Here is a 24,962-nt window from a genome sequence, read left to right as displayed (position 1 = left end):
TTTAGCTTTCAACCAGTACCTATATCACTGATTCATTCCCTAATTAAAAAATTAAAGCCAACCACCCTATCTGCTGATCTCCTCCCTGCAGATTACCTACAAAAAGCCGCAGATGCCATAGCATACCCTATATCTCCATCTTAATCAATAGAACCATATCTGAAGCTAGCATCCCCTCCATATCGAAAATATCCCACGTTATGGTAATCAGTCTCTTGGTGGATGTAGTCTCACCAATCTTTACTTCAAGCGTTATTAGGGAAAATAGAACTTTCTTCAGAAGTTACAGCTAGTGAGGAGAACATGAAAATAGAGTACAAAAATCCAGTAGAAATAAAAGAAAAATATGGTAAAGTAGTAACAGGAATTATTTAGAGTGGCTGACAATAGTTAATGTATTGCTGAAAAAGGGAAATTCGCAGAAGAGGTACAACTTCATAGTGAAGAGAAAATACGGGAGTACCTGGATAATATGCACAAGTTTAGAAAGATTGCTGTTAAACAACTGTTTTTTTGAAAATAACTCCAGAGCTCAAAAACTTGTACTACAACTTAAGAAACAGAAAGTAGAAAGAGTTGTTACTAAACTTAGGGGGACAAAAATGACCAAAGATTTGAAGTGTGAGAGATATTTGGAAATTCTATGAAAATGTGTATAAAGCCATGAAATGTGGAACTCAGGAAAAGACAAATGGAAATAGTTATGGAAGACTTAAGTATGCCAAGATTAGAAGATGAGGATCAACAATTAACAGTAAGGATAGGAGATGAGAAATACAGTGATGTAATTAATCTGCAGGAAAGTCTGTAGGAATAGAAGGTATTCCTCTGAAAGTTTGGAAGCTAGGAAGGAAGACAGTAATAAAAATCTGGAACGTTTTAACAGTATTTTAAAAGGAGGGGAAGTGCCAGCATCCTGGAAGAAAGCTGCTTTGGCTGTAATACCTAAAGACGGTCAAGACCATCAGACCAGGCTTCACAAAGGCCCATTTCAATTTTAAACAATGAATATAAAGTGTTTAGGTCTACAATATCTAAAAGAATAGCAAAAGTGTTGTCAAAATTGAAAGATACGGATCAATGTGATTTTGTGGAAGGGATATAAACTGACAGCATTAACAGAATGATATTCCAGAGTGAAGCAGAGTGTAATAAAATGCTGCTGTTGTTGGTTGGTCTTGAAGCAGACAAAAGCCTTCGACAGAGTAAGATGGTATTTTATGAGTACGGCAGTGAGAGCATTTACACTCCTTGATACAGTAAGTTAATTAGTAGAAAAGATGAGTGATTGAAGGCAAAAATTAAAGTGAAAAGTTTTGTCTGAACAGAGGAATCAAACAGGGAAGTCCTCTTTCCCCTTTGATATTTGCTTTACACTTACAACCATTGAAAAAGAAAATGTATGACTCAAATTCAAGGATGTAATTGGCATGGTAATCAAGAACATTTGGCTTTATTTGCAAATGACATTTTATACCTAATAAAACCAGAAAAGGGCACTGTGGTATTGTGGAACATCTTGAAACAGTTTAAAATCTTTTGGATATAAAATTAATGAAGCTAAAACAAAGTCTATAGCTGTAAACTATGTACTCATACATGAATAGGTCCAGCAATACCCATATTTATGGGAACATATCAAATGTCCAAAAAGCACAATAAAGTTCTAGTAAAGCAGTCACGATCCAAAATTCGATATCCTTTTATTCAAACACATAAAAAAACTACTGGTTTAGCGACTTCATCAGAACACTTATTACACTTTACATTGACCTATATATACTAAAATGACTGCCAAAATCATACAATTAATCAATTAAATATGCTTGTTGGCTTAAAGCCACAGATATTTGTTCAGATACATTCATAAATTCCTAAGTAAACTCTATCCCTTATTAATAGTTTAGTCATGTAAAAATACATAATATAACACTAGCATATATTAAATTATATATTCTAAAATTTCCAAAACTACATCATTCATTCATAAATATTGACTATTACATATATTTTAAAACTGATATATAAACATAATATACAAACATGTATTCACATAGTTGACTAAAAACCACATATCAAAATTCATTCCTATACTTTAAAACCACAATACTACTTATTTGCTGATTAATTACATAGCATGTTTTTTATATATTCTGTATATACTACTTAGTTGCTACTTGAACTCATAGCATATTTTTTATATATTCTATGTATATTAATATATGGTACCTATAATATTTACTTAAAAGTATTAGCTGTAAATATTAATTTCTTAAAAGGGGTTTAGTGGGTATGCAGTCATTTAATCCTGGAGGTGTTGCTGCATTTAACCTAATTTGCCACTTGATTTTTTTCTGAAACAAGTGCCTTAACATCACCCCCCCTAGGGTTCTGCTTCACCACTTCCAAAATACCAAACAGGAAGCCTGTACAACCCAAACTGTTATTTAAATGCCTATACAGGGCATTATTGGTGTCTTTTTTATGAATGCAATACAAATGATCATATATTCTGTCTTTTAATCTCCTGTCCGTTTTGCCCACATAAAAATGATTATAGGAAGAACATATTGCTAAGTATATCAGATGCTGTGATTGGCAATTCCCTTTACTAAAATTGATCTTACTTCTTAAGATATTATCAAGTACTACACTGTCCTTATCTATAATACTATTACACTGATTACAGTGTCCGCATTTAGTGGTCCCATACTTCCCTGAATATATTTGTTTATTATTAATATGGGACCTTATTTCAAATATTCTCTTAAGGTTATGATCAGTTTTATATACATACGATGGCCTCAGCCCCAATCTGTCATTAATACTATCATCACTGGTAATGATATTCCAATTATTATCAATAATCCGTTTAATTTCCCCTGCCTGTTTACCAAACTTTACAATACATGCCCTTTGAAAGTTATGACCATCTTGTGCTGTGCTAAAGTTACTAGCCTCCATGTTTGTCTGTTTCAGCGATGGTCCTACACCCAAAACCGGGGGTATATTTTTTTCCCCACTCTTTAATAATAAACATAGAAACATCCTGCACTAGATCTTCAGGATATCCTCTATCTATAAATAACTTCCTCAAAAAGGCCATCTCCTTGAGGAAGTCTTCCTTTACCGTGGTCATCCTAGCCACTCTGATGGATTGTCCTTTAATAATACTTCTCTTCTGGGCATACGGATGATTACTATTATAACCAAGATAGCTGTTACAAAAGGTATCTTTTCTAAATATTCTAGATTGAAATTGTGCGCCATCAGAAAATACATAGGAATCCAGAAAATTAATGCCCTTATAGTCAAAGTTGTGTGTAAACCTAAGATATGTTGTAGTATTGTTTATACAATCAACAAAATGGATAAATTCTTCCTTTTTTCCTTTCCATAAAATAAAAATATCATCCAAATAACGGACATATAGTATCATATACTTATACCAGGGTGAACTAAACACAAATTCACTCTCCCAATCTAATAATACAAGATTTGCAAAAATGGGGGCACAGGCTGCCCCCATTGCCACACCATTGTTCTGCTTGTAATATTCCCCATCAAAGTATATGAAATTATTGTCCAATACAATACTAATAAACTCATGTATTAGTTCTTTCCTATCTTCCCCCAACTCACTATGGATGTTGACACTCTTCATAAATCTATTTATTCCATCCTCCTTAGGTATACACGAAAATAAGTCTTTAATATCTACTGTTGCAAAAATTGTGGATTCCATATGTCTTGTGTAAATTTCCCTAGGAATTCCCAAGAATCCTTTATAATATGCTTTATGTTCTTATATATATTCTTTAACCACTGATCGATAACCTTCCCGTACGGAAATGTTTTACTATAAGTTCCAGCAATTATTGGTCTGAATGGGGGATCAATAATATCTTTATGTACTTTGGGTATGCCATTAATTGTGGCAAGTAGAGGATATTGTACCTTTAAAAAATCATATAATTCCTGATCTATTCTTTCATCCAATAGATATTCCTCCAAGTATAAGTATTAAAGGTTAAAGAATATATATAAGAACATAAAGCATATTATAAAGGATTCTTGGGAATTCCTAGGGAAATTTACACAAGACATATGGAATCCACAATTAATTTTTGCAACAGTAGATATTAAAGACTTATTTTCGTGTATACCTAAGGAGGATGGAATAAATAGATTTATGAAGAGTGTCAACATCCATAGTGAGTTGGGGGAAGATAGGAAAGAACTAATACATGAGTTTATTAGTATTGTATTGGACAATAATTTCATATACTTTGATGGGGAATATTACAAGCAGAACAATGGTGTGGCAATGGGGGCAGCCTGTGCCCCCATTTTTGCAAATCTTGTATTATTAGATTGGGAGAGTGAATTTGTGTTTAGTTCACCCTGGTATAAGTATATGATACTATATGTCCGTTATTTGGATGATATTTTTATTTTATGGAAAGGAAAAAAGGAAGAATTTATCCATTTTGTTGATTATATAAACAATACTACAACATATCTTAGGTTTACACACAACTTTGACTATAAGGGCATTAATTTTCTGGATTCCTATGTATTTTCTGATGGCACACAATTTCAATCTAGAATATTTAGAAAAGATACCTTTTGTAACAGCTATCTTGATTATAATAGTAATCATCCGTATGCCCAGAAGAGAAGTATTATTAAAGGACAATCCATCAGAGTGGCTAGGATGACCATGGTAAAGGAAGACTTCCTCAAGGAGATGGCCTTTTTGAGGAAGTTATTTATGGATAGAGGATATCCTGAAGATCTAGTGCAGGATGTTTCTATGTTTATTATTAAAGAGTGGGGAAAAAAATATATCCCGGTTTTGAGTGTAGGACCGTCGCTGAAACAGACAAACATGGAGGCTAGTAACTTTAGCACAGCACAGGATGGTCAAAACTTTCAAAGGGCATGTATTGTAAAGTTTGGTAAACAGGCAAGGGAAATTAAACGGATTATTGATAATAATTGGAATATCATTACCAGTGATGATAGTATTAATGACAGATTGGGGCTGAGGCCATCGTATGTATATAAAACTGATCATAACCTTAAGAGAATATTTGAAATAAGGTCCCATATTAATAATAAACAAATATATTCACGGAAGTATGGGACCACTAAATGCGGACACTGTAATCAGTGTAATAGTATTATAGATAAGGACAGTGTAGTACTTGATAATATCTTAAGTAAGATCAATTTTAGTAAAGGGAATTGCCAATCACAGCATCTGATATACCTAGCAATATGTTCTTCCTGTCATCATTTTTATGTGGGCAAAACGGACAGGAGAATAAAAGACAGAATATATGATCATTTGTATTGCATTCGTAAAAAAGACACCAATAATGCCTTGTATAGGCATTTAAATAACAGTTTGGGTTGTACAGGCTTCCTGTTTGGTATTTTGGAAGTGGTGAAGCAGAACCCTAGGGGGGGTGATGTTAAGGCACTTGTTTCAGAAAAGGAAATCAAGTGGCAAATTAGGTTAAATGCAGCAACACCTCCAGGATTAAATGACTGCATACCCACTAAACCCCTTTTAAGAAATTAATATTTACAGCTAATACTTTTAAGTAAATATTATAGGTACCATATATTAATATACATAGAATATATAAAAAATATGCTACGAGTTCAAGTAGCAACTAAGTAGTATATACAGAATATATAAAAAACATGCTATGTAATTAATCAGCAAATAAGTAGTATTGTGGTTTTAAAGTATAGGAATGAATTTTGATATGTGGTTTTTAGTCAACTATGTGAATACATGTTTGTATATTATGTTTATATATCAGTTTTAAAATATATGTAATAGTCAATATTTATGAATGAATGATGTAGTTTTGGAAATTTTAGAATATATAATTTAAAATATGCTAGTGTTATATTATGTATTTTTACATGACTAAACTATTAATAAGGGATAGAGTTTACTTAGGAATTTATGAATGTATCTGAACAAATATCTGTGGCTTTAAGCCAACAAGCATATTTAATTGATTAATTGTATGATTTTGGCGGTCATTTTAGTATATAAAGGTCAATGTAAAGTGTAATAAGTGTTCTGATGAAGTCTACGATTGCATAGATGAAAGCGCTAAACCAGTAGTTTTTTATGTGTTTGAATAAAAGGACATCGAATTTTGGATCGTGACTGCTTTACTAGAACTTTATTGTGCTTTTTGGACATTTGGTTTGTTGCGAGTTCTAGTTTTTGGAGTTTCAATTTATGGGAACATGATAAAATTAAATATTTAGGCTTATGGATTAAAAATTATTTTGTTATGGCAGCTAAGGATATGTGAGAAGACACTAAAAAAATATAAAAACTAAAATACTGGAAGCTGTTATTCATGGAAAAGGATAACAAGATACAAGCAGTGAAAATGTTTTTGGTCCCTTTAGTTTTATATACAAATTAAACATTTTTATCAAACAGAGGAGAAGTTGTGAATAATAATAAATAAATAGCTGAAGGAATTTATCTGGGAGAGAAAGGCAGCAAGCGTTAAGTAGGATATGTTGATCTTTCCAACAGAATAAGATGGTTTAGGATTAACTGACTTGAAGGGATATTTTAGAGCTACACACAGTTAAGGCTCGTATACAAAAGACAAGCAGAAAGCTATAGTTCAAAGTGGAAAGAGATGATGATGAAACTGGGGAAATTCAAGACATAAGGAGCGAGTGGGACTTTGGATCCAGATCCTCAAGGAAAATAACAGCCATATAGAATATTATATTCATAAAGTAGCAGGAGGTATTTATGAACTAAGCCAACATGAGAATGGAGAAAGGAGATTTTGCTGATAAGAATTACCACAATTAGTGGTACAAAATAGGCAAGAGAGGGCTGAAATGTATTAGAGAAAACTGGAAAAGGAACCAAAGTAATGGGAGCAAATAACTATAGAGGGAAAGGTAACAGCATGGGAAGAGGCCAAGAAGACATCTGGACTGCAGGCTAGAACCTGCCTTCCCTTATCAGGGACCAATACCAGTGTACACGCAGAGAGAAAGGGATAGGGGAATCCTAAAGGAAAGACTTGATCTGGTAGAGTTTTTAGTTGAATCTACTACAGAAACTGCTGTTAAAAAATAGATAATTAGCAGGGCATATAAATGATGCACAATAACTATAGGAATCAAAGCAGGTTAGAAAAGATTAGAGGGGGACACTGGATAAGCAATTCACAAGGAGACAACGGATGGATATATGTATGGCCCCCAAGTATGCAACAAAGTCCAAGATTTAGCATTTTTGCTCACAAGTGTTTTTATAGGTATTTTTGTATCCTATACAATTTTTTCCACAGGTACATGGCGATGTTGGAGGTGTGATGGAGAAGAGGTAAATGGGAACATTTTTTGGGAGTGTAATGAGCTGTCAGATTTTAAAAATTCCCTACGGAGTACTCAGTCAAAAATATTGGGTGGGCAAATGTATATAAATAATTTCTTTGAGCTGGGATACAAGATCTGAACTGCCTAGACATAATAAGACCTTGTTAAGTTTAATTTCTGGTGAATGCCAAAAAAGCAAATAGAAAATTGAAATCAAAGTCTAAACCAACTGTATTTGAAGTACTAAAAATCATAACAGAGAAAAAAGAACTAGAAGTGGGAGCTTTAGAAAAAGGTAGGATCAAATTGCATATAAAAAATGTAAATTGCGGGAACATGCAGAATAATGTTTCTGAAGAGGAAGAGGAGTGAGTTAAGAAAAGGCAGGAATTGAGCAATTTCTGTAATGTTGGATTGATGACAGCTGTACAAGAAATGTGATGCATAATATTTTAAGTAGGAATGTGTTAATATGGTTTGTTTTCTTTTATAAAAATGTATGTTTGCCTATGTCTTAAGTGATATTTCAATAATGATGTTAAAAAATGGCCGATATACTCTATAATGGATCTGATATTGGGGAGAAGAGGAGGACAATAACTTCCCTGGATCGGGAATAAATACCCATTGATTAATCGGGCTAGGTAAAAGGCTTTAACAGTGGCTACATGGTGATAAAATGGTAGTTTATTCTCACTTACAGTATCCAGGTCCCAAATGACTGACTCAACTTTTCAAGGGTGTCTCTGTGATAGTGGCATGAGAGCTCAGTTTTACCAAAGGACACTATGTTGTATTTCCTGGCATTCAGTTTTAGGCTATGGTCCTGGTACCACTTACTGGTGCATATCAGTCTCTTCTGAAGTCAGATGTGGGAGTTAATGACAACTCAGAATTTGCAGTCATCTGCAGACTGAATCAGCCACAGGCCCTCAATGTCACCCTTGACATCAGAAATGTAAAGACTGAAAAAATATGGGCCTAGGGGGCACTGCTGACAAATACTCTTTTTTGAAGCAAGCAAGCCTCCCACACTAACAGACTGGAGACTAGCATTGCCTACATAAAAGGTATTATGGGGAAGGAAAAAATCCTGACCAATATATGGAAGCCATGTGCCCCCCCCCCCACCTCCAGCAAATCATCCAGGGTTGTCAATCATCTCCTCTCAGACTAATATATATTGTACCCCCTTAGTATGACACCAACAAATAAGCCTATAAGTGAAGTCAGTTATCTTTTGTTTGTATTATGGCATCCTACTTGCTTGTAGTCACTGGCAGCAAGATGACAGTTTACCATGTTCGGGAATTCAGGAATGTAGTAACAGATGGTTCAAAATGGACCTGCATTATGATCCCCAATACAAAATTCAGGTTGCAAGATGAAGCAGCAACTTTCTGTGGAAGTCTGGGATAAAAGGTCTTTTTGAAAACTGCTTTACTGGTAACAGAGGCAAAAAAAGGACGTCTATTCGCAATCAAGCTAAGCAGACAGATGCACTTTCAGCAAGTACCAACCCTGCACCAGAGCATGCTCACAGATACAAGGCACTTATGCCATTCTAGAGACAAGATTCCTCCTTTGGTATCAAAGGAAAACGTTTTCCATTTACGTAGGTAGGATCTCTACTCCTATTCCTCACAATTTCCAACCTTATGATCTTCAATACACCCTAAGAAAAATATGCCAAAAAGAATAAATTTAGATCTTCTACTTTGTCAGTCTGAGATTCTGTAGGAAAGGGTGCACTAAGGTCTCCCTGAACAGTATCAAGAAGTGCATATGCTGAGGCATGGTTAATGGTTTCCCCAGTGCCGTCTGCATTAGCACAGACAACCAGTACAGCCTTGGTCAGAAAGATGCAACTAAAATCTTTCTTCATCTCTCCTCTCTCAGAAATGGAACTGAAGCATAAGCACTGAGAAAGACCAGCCTCCATGAAGGACCATCATAGTCTTCATGCAAGTTGCTCTGAAGAATTACCTTCAGCTGAATGCTACTCAAAGCAAAGGAGTCTATTTCTGGCTCAACCCACCTCTGAGAGAACCAAAAATGTGCCTTGTCTAACATCCATACCATAGGCTGTGCTTCTGTCCTGCTTAGATTGTTGTTACATTTATCCTGAACTCAAAGTGATGAATGACCTTCCCCATGCCATACCCGAGGTACCTTTTACCAAGGGCTGCACCTTATGGTATTCCTTCAAAGGACCAAACGTACAATGGTTGCTCATTATAAAAATAACCAAACAAAATGTGCAAAATGAAATGTTCGGTGTCAAGGATGGTCAATAGTGAACCATGGTTTGATCCTCAGTAAAACATGTTTATTAAAAAAAATAAGCACTTTCGTCCAATGGTATTACATGGACTTCATCAGAACCAAACTATATAATTATACTCCTACTTTTTTAAAACATCATGGGAATGACTTAAAAACCTGCTTCCTAATGCTTAGAAGATCATGCCATAAATTTAATAAGCAAATATTCATTCCTTGAAAAGAACACCAGGGCTGAGCTATACCTGATTGCTCTGCCATGAGATCTCTCAACTTATGTAAAGCAGCAAAGGAACAGTCTTTTCCAGGGATGGTGTATGCTGATGCCAGATACCCCTGAGGTAGTACCTCAGAAAATTTCTTCATTGAAATAGAATCCTTCTGGGCTACATTCAAAACACTTGATCCAAGAAGGATAGTGTCCTGGGATAGAAAAAAATCTTTCCTTGTCTGAATCCAGCAGGGCCTCCAACAGGTATACTGCCCTGGAACGTTCCAAATGGCATTTTTGGAGACAGAGGGAAAGTCAAAGGTTGGGAAAACAAAATACTAAGTTTTAAAAGCAACATTCTCCACATCTCATCTCGAGAATGCGTCTCTCTTTACAATTCATACGTATCAGTTCATTTACCTAATTAACGATTAACAGTTATTTGTCTAGTTAAGGCCAAATATGTATGCCCTTTGTTCTGCAATGTGAAATTATTGGAGCCAGGCATTTACCTTAGAGTAGGTTAAGCAAGGGGGGAAGGGGCAAGTGATAGTGGAATCCTCCTGATCCAGAAAAAGTGCACTGGAATGTAGAGGTATAATTCATTTTGGTCCAGAGTAAACATCAGGGCAGGAGGTTAAAGGAGAGAAAGGAAAGCGCATGCAAGATGAACATTCTCATACCTTTACAAACTAGTAAAAATATGTACCCTCTCACCATTCTGGGACTTTGTCCAAGATGTCCTGCTAAATATGACTGTCCATCAGGGGCTGGAACAAATGTCAATGCCCCATGGAACTGGAGGTATCCCCTGAATTTGGGGGCATATAGGAAGTCAAGCCTATAACTCTGCCTTCCAATATGTTCTATCAGTCCATGCTGCTCTGCTGACTAGATGGCAAGGGCATCACCAACTTGGGTGGCCATGACTATGCCCTCCCTGTACAGGCTCTCATCCCTTTAACTATGGGTCCCCAAAACAGAAGTATTTGCATGAGCAGGGGGGGACCAAACCCCTCTCCCTAGGTACAGGCACACCCTCCCTTCCCCAGCCATGCTGTCAATGTCCCAAGGCTTTATCCCTCTAAGGCATCGATATGACTACTTCTGACACAAATTAACATATGGGGATCTGTCAAGATGGTGAATAATAAGAGACTTATTTCCAACTACAATTCGTCCAACCAGCCAGTCTAGAAAAATTAACAACTTGCAGCTTCCTATGGCATTTAAAGATTTATACCCCACTGCAATGTCCTGTTAATATCCCATTGGAGTGCCACCAATTAATGTGACATCCAGATAATATCCTGATGGACTCCCAACATTAATGTGATGCATCCCACACTATCCTGGGTGAGTAAGGAGCTTCATTCCTCACTTCTGACTCCAATGTGAGACTGTCACTTAAACAGGAGTAATATTTTATAATTTTCCCCTAACAGCACAACAGGAACATGCTCTATAATCTGGAACTAGTACTGTATACTTCAGTCCACCCTTAATATAACTTCTTATTACACAATTCAGAGCAATGTGTCCCAGTTTAAGACCTCTGACACACTCGCACTTAAATAAATTAGATCTCACACATCCAAACACTTCTGGGAAACCCTGACAGATTTCCAGTTGTGTCCCTTCCCCAAAATAATACAGTAATGCTGCCACCAATCAGATGGTCTTTACTGCCTTCTAAAGGGGTGTCTAATTATGAAAATTAAATATTAAAACAAACAGTAGCGAATGACCTAAGCAGCCAGGCTTTTGGAGTGGCCATAGGAATTGCCAAAACAAGTATATGCACTCTCAAATCACTAAAGGAAAACACTGATTGATAAGCCACAATATAAGTTAATAAAAATGTTTAATATTGAGGAAAAAGATTAAAAATATAAAACAATAACTTCCAATAAACAAACACAACTCAACCACCAGGAAAATGAAATCAATACTGTAGGACAGACATCCACAATTCAGAAACACTAACTGATCTAGCTAATTAGTTATAATTTCTTAGCTAACTAAAGAATACCGTCCCTGATCTAAACTAAATTACTACAACAGAGAAAAGTCGTTTTTGGGTATCCACTGCACAGTTCAACTGACTTCTCACAACTGGCTGTAACTGTCTTCAGCAGTCTCTTTTTTTGACTAGCCCAAATGTCAATTGTCCCAGTTTTAATTTTTGTTTCGTATTTTTAAATTCAACCAACAGCTGTTTTCTAAAAGTTCATTCCTGTCTTTCCACTTCTGACAGTAACACATAGCAACTTGTCAACATTCCGATGACATCATCTGCTGATCAGCTGAATCTGAGAGAGTTTGCCTTTAGAATCTCTCTTCACAAACATGTACAGTTAGAAATGTAAAAGGACACTGTTCAAGTCTTTAAAACATTCTTCTCAAATAGATCATAAATCAACATGTAAGAACTTATTTACAATATCATAGCTAGTCATGCTGGCACACAATACAAAGGTTAATCTAAAATTATGTACAAAAACTCAGCCAGACATGTTAGCACAAATAATAGTACCTAATTTCTTCACACGCATATAGTATAATCAGCATTTCTGCTCTCCTATAAGGCAAGATGAAAATAAATTCTAAAGACAACAGCCTATTAGCATCTAAAATAATTCAGTGGGGTTGTGGATTGGCATAATGGTTTAGGTGTTGACCTCACAGACACAAGGTATAAGGATTAATTCTTGTCCAGAGCTGTCACAATGGTTAAAGTATTTACCTCACAGACAAAAGGTACAAGGGTTGATTCTCACCTTGGGTTATTGGCTAGGCTTAAAATGGCCCTACAGGGCAGTTAGCCTAGTATTCGCCTATGACCTTATAGTGACTAAACTAGCAAACTGCATGGTGCATCACACCTTTCAACTCAGTCAGGAAGTCAATTTCACACTGGTTCATAGGTTAGTACTAGGCTAACTGCCCTTTGGGTCATCTGAAGCTTAGCCAGTTACCCCATGTGTGAATTAAACCCTGCACTTTGTGTTTTTAAGGTAAACACCTTAACCATTATGTCATCCTTCCACCCCACTGCAGCATATTACCTGTAGAGAGTTAGACTTTTTAACAGTTTTTGAAACTCCTCTAAACTTAATTGGTCTACACCAGGAGTTGCACCCTGAGCTGAAACTGCTTGCCATCTCAAGCAAGATGAAATCAGTAGGGGGGACTTCTCCCCTGGGTTTTACTGGGATAATTTCCTGCACTCCCAGCAACCTGACCACTCAACTTTGCCTTTATCAAAGAGTTTTATAAGGAAGCACCACAGACAGGTTAACAATACTCAAAGCACACGCACAAAAAAACAGAAATAACAAATAATAAATCAAAATGATAAAAATACATCAAAATATAAAACGCAAATTTCTTTGTGAAAACCATCATAAAAAAAGTGAACACCAATTTTAAGGAATGCAAACAATTTGTTGCAACATATCTGTATGAACGAATTAAAACCAGATAAATGAACAAATCCTTTGGCAGCCTAGGGATAAAACTTATGGTGATCATCCAGGCACAGTAATCAGCTCATAAAAAGTCCTGCAGAAGCAAGCCAGTATATAACAAGTCTAACTACCAAAGTAGTAAGTTGGATAGGTGTGGGATCTGACAAAGACAGCAAGTGCATGGTTTCTACAACACACCATGTTGAATCTGTATGCAGGACTGACAGTGGGCAGTATGCACAAGCAGCACCTTTAGGTAAAATGGACCTACATTATGTATAATCAGATACACTACAACCAAAATTCTAAAGATAATACAGTGGACTGGGAATCATGCATGCTAAGAACCGTAAGTGCAATGTGCTGGTAAAGAGAGGCATTAGTAAGCAGCTAGTTGCAGAATTCTGCATAAGCTATGAATGGTCACGCTCAATGTCAGGAAGTTGCAGGAAGACAGCATTAGAATACTCATGGTGAGCTGAGACCAGTGCATAAACTAGGAAACAGATCAGCCTGAGAAACAAAGTTTTGCTTGTAGATACTCTCCACAGAAGTAAACAGGATGAATTTAACAGCCGACATCCGGTTCTGAAAAGTCAGCTAGTTTTCTACAGTCACACTTAAATCACACACCTTGAGAAGCTCAGAAGAATCCCTCAAAGTAGCATGAAATACAGCCTCAGTTTTGGAGAGGTTTAATCTCAAAAGATTTTCTCAGCCACCGAAGAATGGCCTCCAACTCGAGTGAGAATAAATGCATTTCATCATATACCGCTAAAGGTATGGAGTATAGCAGTGTGTCACTAGCATAGCAGCAGTACACAATCTCCCGTTCGCAAGACTTCCCAAAAGCAGTATAAATATCATACAGTGGGTAACCAGACAGTTCTGCAATACCCCACAATCAAGTCTTCATGGGGCAAAAGCATTAATGCCCATTAAGACTTTCAGGATATAAATCACTCAATGGGCGTACATGAGACATCACAGAAACACTGTAAATCCTTGATCAAGGTTCCATGATCAATATATGGCTCACAGATATGTAACAAAGCCCAGAAGGTTTAGGATTTTTATTCAAAAGTGTCTGCATAGATATTTTTTATACCCCAAGCAGATTTTAAGAGAATATTTCTTCAGGAAGTAAGCAAATGCTGGATGTATGATGGAAAAGAGAAAGAATTGGGAACATGATTTTTTGAGCATGTAAAAGTTGGCAGGCTTTAAAAATACCCTACTACTTTGACAGAAATGTTGGGGAAGCGAATGGCTATAAACTAAGGAAATTACTCTTTTGAGTGGGGACATAGCACATGAATTGCCTAGTCATAGTAAGAGTTAACCAAGTTTAATGGCATTAGCTGCCAAAAAAACAATCACCAGAAAATGGAAATCAAAATCTAAACTAACTTTAACTGAATTGCTAAACATTGTAAAGAAAATCATTAGAAAAGGTGGAAATGATGCATCCAGAATAATGTTCAGGAAGAAGAGTATAGTGAGGTTTAAGAGAAGGTAGGAATTGGGCCAATTATGTAACACTGGCTTGAAAGAAGACTTAAAAAGAAAACATGTATACTGGATGAAAATAACACTTTTTTTACTGATGTGTATCTATGACACTGTTGACCATGGGCTTATGTCTAACATCTTAATTAAGTCGTATTTTCAACAGTGAGAAATACTGCTGAAAGATCCAACAAGACTAAGACCAAACAACAGTGCCCATCACTGAGCATTATTACTGCTAAGATGTGAGCAAAACCCAACTTAACATAAGAACATACTAGGCAAGTAATCATGGGGCCTGTAAAATGCCTAGCTATATACACCTTCAAGCAGACCCTTCTGAAGCACTTAACATTGCTTACCTGCAACCAGTTAGCCTGCTGAGTGCAAATTAATGTTCAGCTTGAATGTAAATTACATTCTTGATAACCTTCTCATGACAGCGAAGATTACAAATGAAATAGTAATTGTTAAGGGCACTGTAATCAAGCAAAGGTTGCTTTTACACAGGGGTACCTAGAACATCGTTCAAAGGCTGGTGGTGAGGTAAGCTCTCGCACACAACTGTACTGATGGTAAAGGAGAAACCCACACTGTGTTCCTGAAGCACAGGCACAGTGGAGTTTTTTACCCTAGAAACAACCTGTGTCAACTGTAGCCAAGACCCTTAAAAGGAACCCCCACCCCCAAAATCCTGCTTCATCTACAACACTAATTTAGAGACCCCAGAAGGCACATCAGCCAAGTTGGGGCCAAAGTAAGCATCAAGCCAGGGCTCTGTAAGAAATGCCAAAAAGTCAATACTATGCAGCAAGTCTGAAATGACACCAGTTTTGCTGTGGATAAACCTCGTACTAAATTGGACAATAAAGCCACAAGAGGATGAGCTCCACTTACCTGTCAGCGGAGAAAAAGCAAACTCCTAGATATCCCCAAAAAGGGTTTGCACTGAAGGCCCACCACCAATGCACACCCCACAAGAGTCAGCCAGTGGCCCAGTACTACTCACATCCTCAATGCTTGCATAAGATGGGAAAGCATCTACAAGGACAGAAAACAGGATCTGGCAAACGGAGAAAATAGGGAGCTGAAGAAAGTACAGTTGTGTACACTTACCATAAATGTAGATGTTCGAGTGTATTCACTGTTACAGTCATTACATTTGGGTTATCTGCTTACAGGTAGCCCTCAGTCGGCCTGATTAACAAAGTCTTAGGTCCTGTGTCGGTTGCTGTCCCTTCTTCCATGACGTCAGGTCATCAGGGGTATAAAACATGCAGCCGATGCCATGACACATCAGTTTTTCTTGCCCCAGATGTGAGGTGCCCCCATAATGGGAAGCAATTAAATATAAAAGTACAAAGATATACCTCCAACAAAAAAACAAATACAGCAAAAAGGCTTTTAAACATAGCAAAAGAAAGTAGAGGTATAGTCAAAAGAAGTTAGGGGGCTGGAGGGACGGTAACTAGGACTGCAGCAGTGAATACACTTGAACATATACATTTATGGTAAGTGTACACAACTGTACTATGTTCTTCGTGTTTCACTGTTGCAGTCATTACATTTGGGTAGATTCCCAAAGCTACGGTTGGGAGGAGGAATTTAGCATTAGGGCCAGCTATAAGGCCATGCAAAACTGCAGTGGCAAAGCCAGCTCTGGATTTAGAGAAAATTGGCAAATGGGAATGCTAGGAGAAAGTTTGTACAGAACTCCAGGTATCAGCTTCTAGGATGTCCCTGGTAGGTACGCCTCTGAGAAAGGCTGTAGAGGTAGATGCAGCCCTGGTTGAGTGGGATCTGTTCCACTGTGGGATAGGTTTTCTATGGTGCTTATAGCAGAAGTGAAGGTGATGGCCTATCCATTTGGAGATGGTTCGCTTTGAAATAGCCTTCTCCTCTGTTGCTGCAGCAAAAGCCACCAGCAGTTGTTCAGATTTCCTTTGAGGTTTAGACCTGTCCAAGTAGAATCTAAGTTGTCTGTGCACATCTAAGGAGTGCAGTATCCATTCCCCTTTGTTCTGTGGATTAGAAAAGAAGGTAGGCAAATGATTAAAGGCCACACTGGATACCACCTTTGGCAAGAAAGAGGGATTGGTCTTGAGGGACACCCTGTCCGCATGAAAGATGATGAAAGATGCCACTGCCATAAGGGCCTGTAATTCAGATACCCTTCTTGCTGAAGTGATGGCTAAAAGGGAAGCTGTTTTCCAGGAAAGGAATTTTACATCTGCAGTAGCAGCTGGCTCGAAAGGAGGAACGGTGAGTTTCTCCAATACAAATTTAAGGTCCCAGGTTGGAGTTGGAGCTCTCCTGGGTGGTCTTAAATTTTTTGGCCCCTTTGAGGAACTGCTTGTGCAGTGGAAGAGAGAAGAGGGGAGGGTTCTGTGTTATGAGCTGAAATGGCTGAGTCATGAATTTTTATTGAGAAAAAGACAGGCCCTTGTGAAGCATCTCAGTTAAGTATTGTAAAATCTGAGGTAAATTGGGAACTGCTGTGCTCATCCCTTGAAATTGGTTCCAGGCACAGAATCTTTTCCATTTTTCAGCATAAGATTTTCTAGTACTAGACATCCTTGCCTCTAAAATGCCATCCATCACTGGCTTACTAAGGGATGGTAAAGGACAGCTTAGGTAATTAGCCAGCCTGCTAGGTTCAGTGTTTGAAGCTGAGGGTGCAGAATCTGGTTCTGCTGAGACAGCAGGGTAGGAGTCTGAGGCAGGTGCCATGGGGCCAACAGTGACACACTGCGCAGGAAGGGGTACCAGTCTTGGCGTGGCCAGGCTGGTGCAATCAAAATCATCCTTGGTTTGTCTCGTTTGATCTTTAGTAGTACTTTGGAGAGCAGCGGCAGAGGAGGAAAGGCATAAACTGATAGGTTTTTCCAGCTGAAGGACAGAACATCCACTTTCCAAGCTTGTCTGTGGGGAGTCCTTGCACACATTTTTTCCAGTTGATAGTTCTGGGGGAAGCAAACAGGTCTATATCTGGGCTCCCCCATTTGCTTGTCAACATGTTGAAAATCCTTTTTTCCAGTTTCCACTCGTGTGGGTCCATGAGGGTTCTTCTTAGTCCATCTGTCAGTGTATTTAGTTTTCCTGGCAGGAATTGAGCTTGTAGATGTACTTGGTAGCTCAAGGCTGTGTTCCACAATGCCATGGGTAGCCTGTAGAGGGGGTAAGAATGTGTATCCCCTGCTTATGTACCACATAACAGTGGTGCTGTCCGTCTTTACCATTAATTGTCCTGGAAGAATGTGGTCCTTGAAGGCTGTCAGAGCATCCTGTACAGCTAACATTTCTTTATGATTGATGTGAAGGTGCATTTGAATTGGGTTCCATTTGCCCTGAATGCACTTCCCTGCCAGGTGCACCCCACCATGCATAGTTTGATGAGTCTGTTGTTAGGGTTTGGAAGGCAGGGGGCAGGGTGAATGGTAGTCCCTTGTTTTGGTGGCAGGCCTCTGCCCACCAAAGGGACTCTAGGCTTAGACAAGCAATGAAAAGAATCATTGCTTTTAGATCCTGAGAATGTTGACATGATAGACTTTTTAGATACCATTGTAGTTTCCTCATATGCAGTCCTGCATATGGAATTAGAAGAATGCAGGAGGCCACGAACCCCAAGGCTTGTAGTATTTGCCTTGCAGATAAGCAGGGTTTTTGTGACCACTTGTTTGTAGTAGGTTGTCAAGTGAATTTGTTTCTCTGGCGTTAGGAAAGCCATCTGGGAACTTGTATTCAAGCTTTTTCCCAGGAATATAATTTGTTGACAGGGTACCAGGTGTGATTTCTTTTTGTTTATGGTGTACCTCAGACAGGTTAGCACCCTCTGTACAAAAGCCAGATGATTCAAAAGTATGTACTGGCTTTCTGCCTGAATTAGACAATCATCCAGGTATTGGTCTATTTGAATATTTCTTTGCCTGCAAAATGCAATGACTGAAGCTAGGCACCTTGTGAATACCCTGGGTGCAGTAGATAAGCCAAAGGGCAGTGCAGAGAACTGATAGTGCGTGTCGCCTGCTTTGAAGCATAGGTACCTTCTGCAAGATTCCCCGATTGGGATGTGCGGGTATGCTTCCTTTAAATTTAGTATTGCCAACCAGGCATCTTTACTTAGCATAGGAGGCAACTGGTGAAGAGTCAGCATCTTGAATTTTGGGATCATCAAAAAGGTGTTTAGAGTAGGCAGGTCCAGGATAGGACGCCATGAATTGTCTTTTCTGGGTACCAGGAACAATCTTGAGTAGAAACCTTGTCCCTTTTTCTCTTCTAGTACCAACTGAATATGCTTAAGAGAAAGAGTACTGGCTTTTGGGCCTATGCCCACTGCTTTGGAGGTAGATCCGGCCAACTGCTTGAAGTTGGCGACATGTGGAAGTGAAATCTGTACCTTGGGACACTATATTTTAAAACCCATTTGCCCTGGGAAATGAGTCCCCAGTTCTTTGCATGAAGTGCAATCTTTCCCCTCAAAGGGGCAGTCAGTTGAGAAGTGCTTGGAAGTTTTAAAAAGAAGTCATTCAGACAGTTTACTATGGGGGGGTTTATTACTCCCAAAATTGGAAGTGGAGCCCCCCCACTGCTTAGTCCTGTGCGTCCCCTGGGACTGAAGCCTGGGTGCTCTGCTGGATCTGGGTTTGGACTGAGAAGGTCTGGAAGAGGCAGGAAAGGACCAATTCTTAGAAGGCCAATGCCTACTAAATTTTGGAGGTTGTACTTGTAAAAAAGTCTTTAAAAGTTTGCATAGATTTAGCTTTTTCCTCCCATCTTTTTAAGAACTTCTTTAGCCTTGTTGCCAAACAGGTGGTCCTGATTTAATGGAGCATCCAGTAATTTTGCTTTAACATGATCTGGCAAGGATTGCTCCTTAAGCCAAGCATGCCTTCTAAGTACAGACCCAGTTACCGCAGCCCTGCAAGATGCCTATAGTGAAATCAAAACCACATTGCAATGTTTGTTTACCAACTTGTTCAGCAGAATGCATAAAATCCTGTAAATCCCTATTTTCAGCACAATCAGGAATCAGCATAATTTTCTGTTTAAGCAATCCAATAATATGCAGCTGATACTTTAACATATGAAACTGGCGATTCAAGGCCCTAATGGCCAAAGTTGCAGAAGTGTATACCTTCTTACCCCATCTATCTATCCAGCGCCCTGGAGTCTCTATCAGAGGGGGTAGTATTTCTGGAGTAGCTTTAATGCCCTTGGGTCCCTGTGAAATGGTTTCAGGATCTGCAGTAGGATTTTTGAAAAGGAACTTGAGAGTCAGGAACCCTGTAATATCTATCAGGTTTTCTGGAAGCAGGATGTAAAGAGTCAGGGGCCATGCCAATTCCAAAAAGGCATCAACAATGTCCCGTACAGGAGGTATAGCTAAAGGTCTGTGCTGAGGCAGGAGTAAGAAACCCTAAGCCTCTTTTTAGAATTAGAGAAATCCTGACTTTCCGAATGAAAACGCTCCCTGAGAGTATGCAAGGTTTCACCAAAAGAGAAATTCTCTGGTGGCGGAAGCAGTGGGAATAGAGTCCTCAGCTTCAGAATCCTCAAAGGTAGACGGGTATATCCTGGTCATCAGAGGAAACCGAAATTTCAGAATCCTGGTCAGAAGTATCATAAGCAAACTCAGTCCTAGGTCTCTTAGAGGGTAAGGTTGGCTTCCCCTGATTAAAGTAATAAGATCTTCAGTCATTCTTATCATTTGTTCTTTAGGCATAGAGGCCTGACCATGCAGTCTGGGCGTCAGTTTTCTAGGCATGGTTAGAGTTTTAGGCCTAGAAGAAGATGGCACCAGTTTAATATGCAAGTCAGTAGGCCTGAATACACCCTCAGAAGCCGGTGCCTGCACAGCGGCTCCGGACCCATCCAAAGTAGAGACATCCGCAGGTTCCACAGTTGAAGGATCTCATGGCATACCGGACTCCGAATGGGTCAAATAAAGGCCTGTGAATCTGAAGTAGCGGGTATCAGGGGCTGCAAAAGCACCTCACTGAGTACCAGCACACTGGGCGGCCTGTCTCTGTCTTTATCTTTGCGTTTCTTCGGAATGTCGGTAGTCTGACAGCTTACCGAAGACATATCAGGATAATTGAACTGAGCATAAAAATTTTAGAAGCGCAGTATACCGACGACAGATGGTTCGTGGTTTAAATAAGGCACAAAACCGACAGCGAGGTACGTCGTGGTCAGGGCCTAGGCAAGGAATACAGTATGAATGAAAATCTTTATGAGGTATTTGCTTTCCACAAGAAATGCAATTATTTACTTTTGCTGACATCGGTTTAGAGCAAGAAAAAGTTTCCCCAACAGGGTACTTAGCTTTTAGTTGAAGACTTCAGTTCTGAAACTCGAAAACGTAAATTTCAGGAGTCGGCCGACCAGCACTTGCGAACTGCTTCTGCTTCAGGCACCGCACGGCAAGAAAGATTGATGTAATGACGTCAGCTGCATGTTTTATACCCCTGACGTCACGGAAGAAGGGACAGCAACCGATGCAGGACCCAAGACTTTTTTTAATCAGGCTGACTGAGGGCTACCTGCAAGCAGATAACCCTAATGTAATGACTGCAACAGTAAAACACGAAGAACATCCTGGTCTACCCATCACAGAACCTCCATCTCTCGTTAAAACTCTAAAAACAGGGATCTGAAAAGACAGTCAAGATGCCTAGTCCAGACTGACCTGAAATAGCACTGGATTTTTCATATGAAAAATCTGCCCAGGAAAAAGAGAAGAATCATAGCTGCCATGTACTATAGACTCCTGAGAAACCTCCTTGCAACTACCCGGCTTTGACTGGAGAAACTCTGGAAGAATTTTTGGAACATTTCTACTTTGCCTGGTTGAAGTAAAGTTCTTCCTGGGGCAGAATCTGACAGACACCCTGGAAAATAATTCTGAGAGAAGACTTCCGTAAGTTCACTTAAAAACCCATACAAACAGAAGATTCTGAACAGTTGCTAAATACTCTTACAATTGGAAAAAAGTCTGCAAATATAAGAACCATCCAAATAAGGAAATATGCAAATGCCTTGAAGTTTGCAATAAGCAATTACTGGATCCAGACAATTTGTGAATACTCGTAGAGTCCAAACTGTAAAACAGAGAACCGATAGTGTAAGTCAAACAGAGAACCGATAGTGTAAGTTGCACAGAAAATATTAAGAAATTTCTTTACCAATGGGAATGTGATGATAGCTAGGCATCTTTTTTAGTCTAGCCAAGAAGGTTAGTAAAAAGGATCAGAGGCAACACGTATTCAAGAGATAACAGTTTGAACACTGGGACCCTGACAAACAGATTTAGAAGAAAGAGGTCTATCACATGCATCTAAGTTCTTTCTATCTTTGGCTCTTGAAAAATCAATGAACACGGTCCTTTCCCATCTGCTAGGCAGACACTGATTATATCCCTTAGACAATGTTTGTTACAGAACTGGAGGAAACGGGGGTATCTGGGTTAATGGAAGAAAGGGAGGGATTCCCACTTTTAAGAGTACCCCCACTGAATTACTTTTAGAATCCAATTTGTCCTAATCAAGCTGATGCCACAAAAGGAGATGAAGACTCAAGAGGCAAGGGGGAGGGGAGAGAGACTACTAGGGGGTAGGGCTGAAGAGGAAAATCTTCAGCATGATTTAGTGGACTGTCCTCAATTTTGACAGGATTTTTCCATTCTTTTTGAAGCCTCCATGCCACTGCTTTTTAAAATCCTGTTTGTTAGCTCCTTGTTGCTTGAACTACTTTTTGAAACAGGAAGTAGAGTTAGAAAGGAAATTTTTATTTATCTTAAAAAAAAGGAGGGTTTACAGACTAGTTACCCTGGAATCAATGTTTCCCCTCTCATCACACAGTACCTCAGTAGGTGAAAGGCCAAAGAGAACTTCCTTGTCCAAGGGAGAATTTAAAATTTCAGTTTTAACAAAGAAATTTTTGCAAATTAAGTCAAGCAAATCTTCTGAATGAATCAGAAGCAGCAGCTCTAAAGGTAGTATCAGCAGCATCACAAGAACACTAAAACATGTTTAATTATGTGAGACAGACACTAAAGAGACATGTAAAGAACTTTTCACCTCAGCAGAGGGAAGGTTAACCATTAGCCTTTGCATGTTTCAAAAAACAGAAATATTTTAACATGCAGAATTTTAAACTGTCAAATTCACTTGTTAAAGTAGCTGAATAATACACTTCCCAAATTTGCCATAAGTTAGCACTAGCATCTTTACAAAAGGAAATCACTGCAGGATCTATCTTGCTTTAGGGTTAAAAAACAAATCCGAGTCTAAGGTATCCTGTATAAACTGACAGACTTCCTAGGGGCAGGAAACTGACTGTGAGGTAAACTACACGCAGTGAAAAAATGCACTCGCTAAAGCCGGCAAACAGGAGGAACAGGTGCAAACTTAGTTATATCAAACTGTAACAAATCATATCAGATTTACTGGGAAATGTGGGAAATGGGAATTTCATTCTGTTCCCACTGAAAATCTTCATCTTAGATAAGGTCTCAGAAACAAGATAAGTATTCAAGAGGATAGTATGAAGCAATACCTTCCTCAGAAACAGAATCTTTAGGTTGGGAAGACATTCCTGAAAGTATAACCCCCCCTCCCCCAAACTCTGCTCCTCTGACTGAAATTCAGAGTCAGAAAGAGAGGAAACTAACTTTCTTTTCTGAAGAGGTAGTAGGTAAAGGAAAAGCATAAATAAGCTCATTATGAAATTCCAGCAAGTCTTTCCTGTCCACAGAAATAGACGCAAGAGAAATCAAGATTTTTTCCTCGTTCTGTTTCCTGGGAAATGGAATGAAAAAAGACCTACCCAAAGTAGGCATACCCATCCCAGGAGGCTCATGTTCTTTATCCAGGGCTAAGTGAAGAGGTCTCACCTGCCCCCCCCGACTGACAGTGTCTTTCCCTTGACCACAAAAGGCCTACATACACCTTCCGAGGATGTGTTTATTCCCGGGTCCTTAGTGGCTGTATATGCAATACCAGAGGGACTGGGGAAAAAGATGAGTGGTCTGAGAAAGCGAGAGTGGTCATAGAGGCCCCAACCAGCAGCTGAGGCACAAAGTGAGCCAGCCTGACACCCAAAGACTCCCACACAACTTTCCTCTTCTTGCAGGCAAAGAAGGAAGAACCATGGAGACCAGGAGCAGCTGCATCGGTTACATCGTCGAGATGAAGCTCTGAAGATGGATACAGCGGTCTAAACAGCTCAGTAAAACTCTCAACAGGTAGTTTTGAGGTAAGTAAACAGAGTTCAAGAAAAACAAAATATCCTTTCCCCTAACACACAAACCTATAAAACCTACATCAAAACAATGTCAAAAGATTTTGCACAGATTATTCACATAACCATTTACAGACAAAACTCCCTTACTACAGAAGTGACAGTCCAAAAATAACAGGTTTCCTAGCAAACACAAAAAAAGTAACAGAAAAACAAGTTTTGCACACAAAAAATAAGTTTAGTGGAAACCTTTCCCCAACAGGGGACTTATCTGCAAACCCTGAAGGATCTAGCAACAGAAGTCTTCTAAACCTAATAACCATCTGACCCACTGTCAAAGATAGTTAAGGGACCACTGACAAGATCAAGATAGTTGCTTGCATGCTTTGGCCACTCAAATGGGGTTTTGGTGTTTTTACTAGCCTGAAAGACACCACATTATGAAACAGGAGAAAAAAGTGCACCTTCCCAATCACTCATCATTTGCCAAAGCAGAGGACTGGTGAAGGCCTTCATTTGTTGAGGATTAGCTCAGGACCGGTGTGCTCCAGGAGGCTGTTCTATTTTCTGATTTGCCTCCAGAAAGGTTACATTCAAGTTCACCCCCCGAACGATGGTCTTTGCAGCACTGCACCAGCTGTGCCTTAGAGTGGGCACTTAGAACCTTCCAAAACAAATTCCAAACAAAGAGGTCTCAAACAAGGCTAACATCTTGGTCGGAAAACAAGCCAAGAACTCTTTCTTAGAGACATCATAAGTATAAGAAAACGCTTGCACCTGTGGCAGTCCCTGACACTGTGCTCCTTCCCAAAACACATAGAAAATTAAATACTTAAAATAGGAATGCAACAGCAGATCTTTTA

The 24,962-nt window shown here is 38.8% G+C and overlaps 1 protein-coding gene across 1 annotated transcript in view; it reads right to left on the bottom strand.

Moving 5' to 3' along the window:
• Positions 1–24,962, bottom strand: part of KTN1 (kinectin 1) — a gene marked incomplete in the record, with an annotated part of 2,305,074 nt that overhangs the window by 1,431,586 nt on the left and 848,526 nt on the right.

The sequence above is a fragment of the Protopterus annectens genome, chromosome 6.part0 (genome assembly GCF_019279795.1).
Source record: "Protopterus annectens isolate FY-2018-M chromosome 6.part0, PAN1.0, whole genome shotgun sequence".
Taxonomy (NCBI): domain Eukaryota; kingdom Metazoa; phylum Chordata; order Ceratodontiformes; family Protopteridae; genus Protopterus; species Protopterus annectens.
This window is presented reverse-complemented; position numbering and strand designations above follow the sequence as displayed.